Source organism: Nilaparvata lugens, chromosome X (assembly GCF_014356525.2).
Source record: "Nilaparvata lugens isolate BPH chromosome X, ASM1435652v1, whole genome shotgun sequence".
Lineage (NCBI taxonomy): Eukaryota > Metazoa > Arthropoda > Insecta > Hemiptera > Delphacidae > Nilaparvata > Nilaparvata lugens.
Window position 1 is genome coordinate 51,883,367 of NC_052518.1, and position 8,549 is coordinate 51,891,915.

The following is an 8,549-nucleotide window of genomic DNA, read 5'->3' on the forward strand; positions in this document are numbered from 1 at the left end:
TTTGATGTTGAGCATGCATTATAAAATGTCTTATTGCAACAAAAAAAATTTCTGTCTCATCATAGAAACATGAGAGATACAGAAAGAGAGATTCAGAGTATAATTAACTTTTAAACTTTCTTTTAGAAAACTCAGAACACATTTTGAAAATTCAAATTTCTAATATATTTTTTAAGCTTTCAAATGTATTTTCATTTCTGTCAAGGTATTGTTTACAAAAATCAGAATATATCACTTTTGTAAATTATAAATTCACACAGGAGGTGCTAGAATGGAATAGGATAATAATAATAATCAATAACAAATTCGAATAAATTCAAATTAATTTTATTTATCAAAGATATAATATTATTTGCTACAACTGTATTTGCTTACATCGTAATACCTGTCTTACAGACAGTAGTTTCATAAACTTGAATACTTGGCTAAGATGAAATACTAGCTTAGAATGCATTTCAGTTCTCTCAAACGCGATTCTTATTGTCCTGTAAGTGTCATCCCACACTCATCCACCATTACCCTCCATATCATGGTAACAAAACACCATATCAATTTTATCCACTGTCTTCAGTAGCCTGATCTGAAAAAATAAATTAATTGATATCAGTACCAGAAATTGAATATAATTTTCTTTTATCTTGGCAGCCACCAACATTTGTGACATTAATTGCATCAAAATTGTATTCCAAGAGCAGTATATCACGACTTATACAAGATGCTAACATTTATTATCATTGAATGCAAAGTGGATGCCGGTTCAGTGGTGAATGCCAAGAATGGCTTCTCCAAAACTTGAAAGTAGACTATAAAACTTGAATACTAGGGACATCATGACAAATGCTCTATGTTTAATTTACAAACATCATATAATCACTGATGATGATGTCTGTTGCTATGCTATACTTGTTAAATTGAATAACATTTTGTCCAAATGCTCTTTGTGGGTGGAGTTGACTTCATTGTATATAAGAGTACTAAATCTTATTATATTGAAGTTGCCAATCTTTATTATATTAAAGCCACATAGACAAGAAATTCACAGCCAATACGGCTGATTGTCACGGACAAACAACCTCGAAATCAATTAGGGAACGTACTGGAGGCTATGGGAAAACCTCCAAATCACGAAAATTTCACCTCCTGGCTCCCTAGAGACCCCCAAATTTTTTCGACATTTGAAATCAGCATCGCACAGAAAATTCGATAAAAGCTTTTTTGTTCAGCCCCCGGAGATGAGCCTATAGCCATAGTTCAATTTCAACCGAGTTCAAATGGGGACCCGGGAAATTGAGTTTTCATCGGGCGGAGCCCGCATCCCAGCCGGAGCGCGAAACGCGGAGCCTGCTACCCAACACTATATAGTCACAAAAGACAATTGGGCGGGCGCAGCCTGCCTCCCAGCCGGAGCGCGAAGCGCGGAGGCTGCTAACCCACGCGCGAGTTTCTAAAGAGTTGCTAAGTGTTCTTTCATGAGTGTAAATCTTTTGATCAGACCCTTGTCTGATTCAGCCGCCTTCATTAAACTATTCTACTATGAGATTTGTTGAAGCGTTTTCCTCTCACATAGAGCATTCATTTTATAGTGAGATATAAGACACTACAAATGCCAAAAAAATGTTTCTCATCCATTAGATTTTACAGTAACAAATTTCATGTAGACCTACTTTATAATGCCTGAATACAGGCGAAGTCATAGAGGTCTTTCTTTAAGCTAAGGTAACTTTTCTCCATTCAATACAGATAAGTGGAATTATCACCATTAATAAGACAGTCAAAGTCCTGGAATGTGACAGAAATTAATTGTTGATGGAAACATCTGAAGGCCACTTTTAATACGTCATACGTCAGAAATAAACCCTCCTCTACTCAGTTACTCAGGCACTTATTTATACAGCAAGTTAATGAACATTCCGTTCTTATAGTCCAGTCAAGAAAAGGCTATAAAGGGGAATGTTTGGAAGAAAATTTTTGACCCTACAGTTCTGTTTAGGGTAGTAAGGAGGTAAACATATCAAAAGTCCCCACCCCTACCCCATGTGCTAAGGGGGTGTGGGTGGTTCAAAGGTACCATTTTTTGGTTTCTCGTATATAAATCTAAAACTATGAATCTTAAGTACATAATTGTTACTGTATTTACAAAATTTAAGCTTACATAATTTCTTACAATATTCATCTCACAACTTTTTCTATACGGTATCTTCTCTAGTTTTCGAAAAATTTTTGAAAAAACATGTTTGCCTCCAATATATTTCAATTTTTGCTCTTATAACTTTTTAAAAATCGATGGGAAAAATTCATGCTGATTATGAGCTTATAACGCATTGAATTGTCTTCAATTTGATGTATAATTTCACACTTATACGCATTTCCCTATAACTGTTGCAGCAGCAGTAGTGTTGATTGTGAAATCTCCATTTTTTCAACAATAGACCAATTGACAAAGGAATTTGGAGGGAATGTTTTAGACACAATTTTTGACTTTGCAGCTTTGTTAAGACTAGTTACGAGAAGAACATATCAAAATTCCTAACTCATGTGCTAAGGGGATGAGGGTGGTTTCAAAATTGCATTTTAAGCGTTTTGCTCCCACGCTCATATCTTGAGAACAATGTGTTCAACTGACATAACTAACTATTCAAAAATGAAGCTTAATAAATTCTCTACACTTTTTGTTTGCTGGAATTTTGTGATATTCCAAAGTTACCAAGATATTCGCTCTTGAAGGCGTGTAATTGTTAAAATGACAGGTTTTTATCCAATGTTTTGCTCTTTCAGGGCTTATAACTCTCCAACAAAGCATCATAAAAACTGATGGTTATAGAGCATTGAATTCTCTTTGAAATGATGCATTATTTCACTATTCCAAGTTTTCCTTTCATAGTTATAGCAGCTTCAATGTAGGGGGTGAAATTTTCATTGCTGCAACAATTGATCGTTTAAAAATCACATGTGAAGGGGGTGTCTGTGAAACAATTTTTGACTTTGCAGCTTAATTTGGACCAGTTAGTAGGTGAACATGCCAAAAGTTTGCATCTTTATCTCCTCTGTTGAAGGTGTGGAATCGCTGAGTTAACACTTGTTGCAGCAATGAAAACTGCACTTTTCTATGTTTACCTCCTTAAATACCCTAAACAGAACTGCGGGGTAAGAAATTGTCTTCCAAACATTCCCCTCTATACCCTTTTTTGAGCATCCATTGCCTGGACTATTATATTAGCTTTAGTATGCTGCTTGATAGGCCATAAATTAATAGTTAATACTGTTACTATTGACTTGACAGTTAGTAGTAACAGTTGATAATAATTGTAAGAAAAGCATAATAATGTCTCCTCAAATATTACTTACAATTGATATGATGGGCAAATGCTTTCCTCAAAACCACAAATATCGAATAAGAAGATAGTCACATCATACAAGGTGGACCTGAAAAAACATTTTAATTTGCATTTTAATTCAGGTTTCCAAAAATTCAACACTCTTGTGAAAAATCATAACTTATTACTCTTGAAAGTTTTAAATTTTTGGAGAGATGAATTTAGAAGATTTCCTTCTCTCTTTGAAATTCAATGGATGGGACAGGAATAATTTTATCTGTCCCCCAGTTGTATTGGACGGGAATTGCAGGAAACTGAAAAATTAGGCGAACCAAAACTTATGATTTCTTGATCATCCTCAATGGATCACAAGGTGAAACACTGACCAAATGAATGTAACCTATAATTGGTATAGAGAAACAAGTTTAAGACTATCTGGAAATATTTCTCAGATCTTATATTATGTTATTTTATCATAGATTGGATTATTTCAAACAGTTGAGGCAAAACAACAAATCGGTGCGGTGGGGGGGGGGCATGACCCTCTTGTTCCAGAAAAAAATTAGTTTGTTACTCATAAACATAATGAGTTAATAGAGTTAAAACACGAGGAGAAAAATTAATGTTCTTGCAGCTTACTGAAAAATGTTAGGAATCATTTTCTTTAGCTCACTCATGGATTTCCAGAATTAACTAAAATCTCAGTAATCACATTTTTATAAATGAATCGCTAACCGCAGAAAGGAAACATGTCCAACTGATAGCATTGCAATGGCGACGTTTTGAATAAATCATTTAGGCCTACTGCAGGTTTTGGTTTTATCAAGTGTTTTGTCACCCCTGTAAAATTATGAAAGCTGGACATGGTGCCTTTCTGCGGTTAGCGATTCAGATAGGTTCACAAATATTATTTAATGGATTGAATTTTATATTATTAAAAATATTATATTCAAATTATGAATGGTTCATTATAAGATGATAATGTACTAATTATTGTATGAATCAATGAACTTTTTTGAAACATTTATTTCTTTTGATAGAGTCCTGTTGAAAATATAAAACTTTCTGAGCTTACGGGGTTCCATGCCTCTATGCCCCCCCCCCTGGAGCCGCCACTGCCTCTAGGCACACATTTATACAACAAGTTAATTAACATCTCGTTCTTATTAGTTTCAGTATGCTGCTCGATTAGCCGGCCATTAAGTCTAGGGCCACACGAGCGCACAAAGTGCGTCCGTTGCAACTTACTTTTTGACGTCCGTTGTAGAAATACATAGAAGTGAATTGGTGACAACACACGAGGTACGTGCGTACCAAGTAACGGAAGTCGTAACGGACGGTGATTTTTGAACTGCGTCGAAATGCTACAATGCACGTCGAGACATGCAAAAGTTATTACTTCGTCTGGTTCAATTGCGAAAAGCCAACTGACGTTGACGCACCACACTCAACGCTCGTGTGGTGTCATTGGCGACGGCCGCAAAAAGTAAGTTGCAACGGACGCACTATGTGCGCTCGTGTGGCCCTAGCGTAATCGTTAATAGTAATTGTTAATAATTACTATTGATAACTATAACTAACTCACAGTTAATAGTAACAGTTGATAATAATTGTAAGAAAAGCATAATAAAGTCTCCTCAAATATTACTTACGTTTGATATGATTGGCAAATGCTTTTCTCAAAATCAGAAATATTGAATAAGATAGTCACATCATACAAGGTGGACCTGAAAAAAAAAACATTTTAATTTGTAGCTTCTATACAATTATAAAATTTCTTGAGCTGTGTCTCACCACTGTTTCAATAGGCCTTACATTACAATAATGACACAAACACACAAAATCTTCAAACTCAATTATTTAATTCTATGTAGCCTATGCCAGATACATCTTGTATGTATTCTTAAAATAAGATTGACCATGATATAATATACAGTTAAAGAATAATAATTAAATTTAGGTAACACAAAGTAACTCATTAACCAAAGCAATTTTTCAAATCATTCTAAACTGTATAATTATGTAACTGATATTTTATTTAGTACTTCTTAAAGTCCAACTTTGTATATGGAAGTTAAAATTTTCATGTTTTTACTGTATATGACTATTGTCAATGCTAACTGTTGTTTAGCCTGTGACAAATAATAAAATTAATTGAATTGTATCACAGCAAACATTTTAAATAAAAAGTTTGTAGGCTATCTCCACCACAATCGGAAAATTGATTTTAGTAGTTTGAAAATAGAGAACAGTAATAAATCCCTGCATTGATGGTGCAAAGAGATATTTTTATCAGCAAAATTTCTAAAAGCCATTGTCTATAATATGAACAGTAGGATCCCTGAAGGTGGGCTAGGCCAACAATAGTTGACAAACAAAAATCTAATAAAGTGAGGTTCACGTTGTAATAGCAGTGTTTGATTAGCAATGGCATTGCTATTATCATTGTTTATCATTCGAAAAAGCAGATAGCACTACGGCCGCTATTCCATTCTAGCTCCGCAATGTTGCCAGATGGTTTTTCAACAATGTGGAAGTATAATTAATAAACAAAATATTTTATCTCCATCATAAAAATTTATATATTACCGAATTGAAATAATTATTGAAAACTATATTTTCTTGACGAATAAAATAAAATTTATTATTTAAAACAAGAATGAACAGTTGATATACCAGTATTAGGCTAACTATCGACTATAGAAGTCAGTTGCAAGGCTGAGAATCGGCAAGGCTGTTCTGCTATCTTTCTTTAATACCATTATAACATGGACCTCACTATAGGCCTATAGGGTAGTCGGAGAGGTCTGTGTAAGCCAATACTACTCAGCCTGTACTGCATAGCATATCAGAGATAGGCCTATAGCAATAATCTGACTATCAAACAGACTTATTAATGGAAACCTATTTTCAACTTTAAATTTTAATAAAGGAACATATTATAATTATAATAACAAAATTTAGGTCTAATCAAAATATGTTGCCAAGATATTGTAAAATTAAGCCGTAGGCTAATGCAAACGACTTACCATACTTATTCGTTTGTAAAAGAGTACTGTAGTCATCAGTGTACAATATGTCGATATCATCATTTGACAAATTACTTGAGAAATAGCCTAACCATAATTCATGTCTAATTTTTTGTATAATTATATTATAAATTGAGTTATTTTACAGAACAGTAGCTTACAAATTTCTATCCTAACCTAAGCTGTAAATAACTAATAGTGAGTAGGTTTTTGATTCATTCAAATTTTTCAAATAATAGCAGTATCTCTTGAGTTTTTAATTTATTGTGATATATTCTGTGATTCATTTAGAGTATAAATTCAACCTTCAAAATATTCAAATCATTATTCCTGGACTGAAAATCAAGTTAGTGCCAAAGCAGTGTGTGATCACATAACCTTAACTTTTGGACAACATTAACATTTTATCAAAATTTTTGGAGAGAAATAATACAGGCTTAGGCTAGTTTTTCCTCCAATGTCATAATTGTATTATGATCATAGTGTTTTATACAATAAATGAATAAATGAATAACCCTGACTTACCTTATTGAACTATGTTGTTATGTTAACCACATAAAAAGCCAAAATGTTTTTTAGTATATTACTAAACTATGAAAGCTAATTTTCAACTTGAAATTTTAATAAAATAAAATATCACATCGAAGCTTTGGGTTCAACGGTTCCAGCAATCAGCAATTCAAGATCAACAAGGAAGAAACCCATTGCTCTGTTTTTGAAGATAATAGCTTAATTTAGTTTAATATAGAAACAAGTAGAAAAATGTAGAGTGACGAAGCTGGTACGAATGTTATAGGCAGCACTAGTATCAATCTTCAAAACGTCACGGATCTAGTGTATATTAAGCTTTAAATAAAATGAATGATGACGTTCCACGTCGACCGAATGCCTAGTGATGAATCGAATTTGAAATCAAAGTACAATAATTGTATCAATATTTAAAATTAATAATAATTATTAACAATTATTGTTTCTTTTTATTATCGAATTCCACTTCTTAATGCTGTGATGATATTGAATCATCATATGACTAGTGTTTTTCTTCTTATGTTTATGTTATCAGATGTTGAACTACCTATTTATTCTAATTTTGAATCTGTTATGAATTCATTACTGATCAATAAAGCCTAGAATGCAGAGGTTTTTCATTACAATTTATTGATCAGTAATCTAAAATCATCAAATCAATTCATCTTATCAAAATACGAGTCAATCAATTTCTATTCCCTATTTTTTATATAAGTTACCGTACTTACTTTTTTTTAAATTTCAATCAATTTTTTAGATATATTTTGAGTAATTTGAGACAAAACTGTGAAACATGCAATTATATTAATTTTTGTTCATCACATTATTTCAAAATAGTAATGAAAATTCTATCCATTTATCCATGAGTTATTGCACCGGGCGCAAAGCGCTTTTATCTGGTAAATGGATTTTATCCGATAAATGGATGAATTATTATTTATTTTGGAAGTATTATTTATAATACTGTATTATAAGGCCAGATTGCACAAAAGTCTGTTAAATATTTGAGATTAAATGTCATGAGAACCAATCAGAATGGACTGTAAATACAAACAATTTGAATGTACATTCGACCTCTCAGAAAAAAGTAGTAGAATCTGCGAGAGGATTCATGTTCTCAAACAATCATAACTGCACATTCGACTACTATTTAAATAATAAAGAATAAAATAATAGAGATTTGTTGTATAAAAAGTATAATGATTGTATAATTTATTTTACGTGAAAAACAAAGAATTAACTGTCAATAATGCTCATTTTTTATAATTTAATATTGTGCCTGACCTTTTAAAAGATGATAAAGAAGATAATTTTGAATGAAATTTAGAATTTAGAAATAGGCTGACACATCTAGAAAATACCTGAGTCTATACCTAATTCATGCAGGTGAACGGGCTAGAGTCAAGAAAACTTCAATTAATCTTGCCATGCCTGATTTAATAGGTTTCTACTATAGAATAACACTACAATTTGAAATAATTGAAAAATACAAACAGCTTCAATAAACATTGGCAACTAAAATCGAACAACAGAAACAACAATTTCATGTTACTTTGTTGACATTCTTCATCTGATTTGGGGGCGCATTACTATCCCTCGTTTAGATAGCAATACGTCACAAAAACCAAACAATATCAGTCATAAAATAACAAATTAATTTCAACATGAAATTACTTAA

General features: G+C 32.4%; 1 long non-coding RNA gene across 1 annotated transcript; it reads right to left on the reverse strand.

The window, feature by feature from the left end:
• Positions 1-311: 311 nt before the first annotated feature.
• Positions 312-7,114, reverse strand: LOC111044012. Its single transcript, XR_005573383.1, has 4 exons — positions 6,869-7,114; positions 4,967-5,041; positions 3,346-3,423; positions 312-580 (listed from the first exon to the last, which is right to left on the reverse strand). It is a non-coding gene; the product is annotated as an uncharacterized LOC111044012 (long non-coding RNA).
• Positions 7,115-8,549: the final 1,435 nt, after the last annotated feature.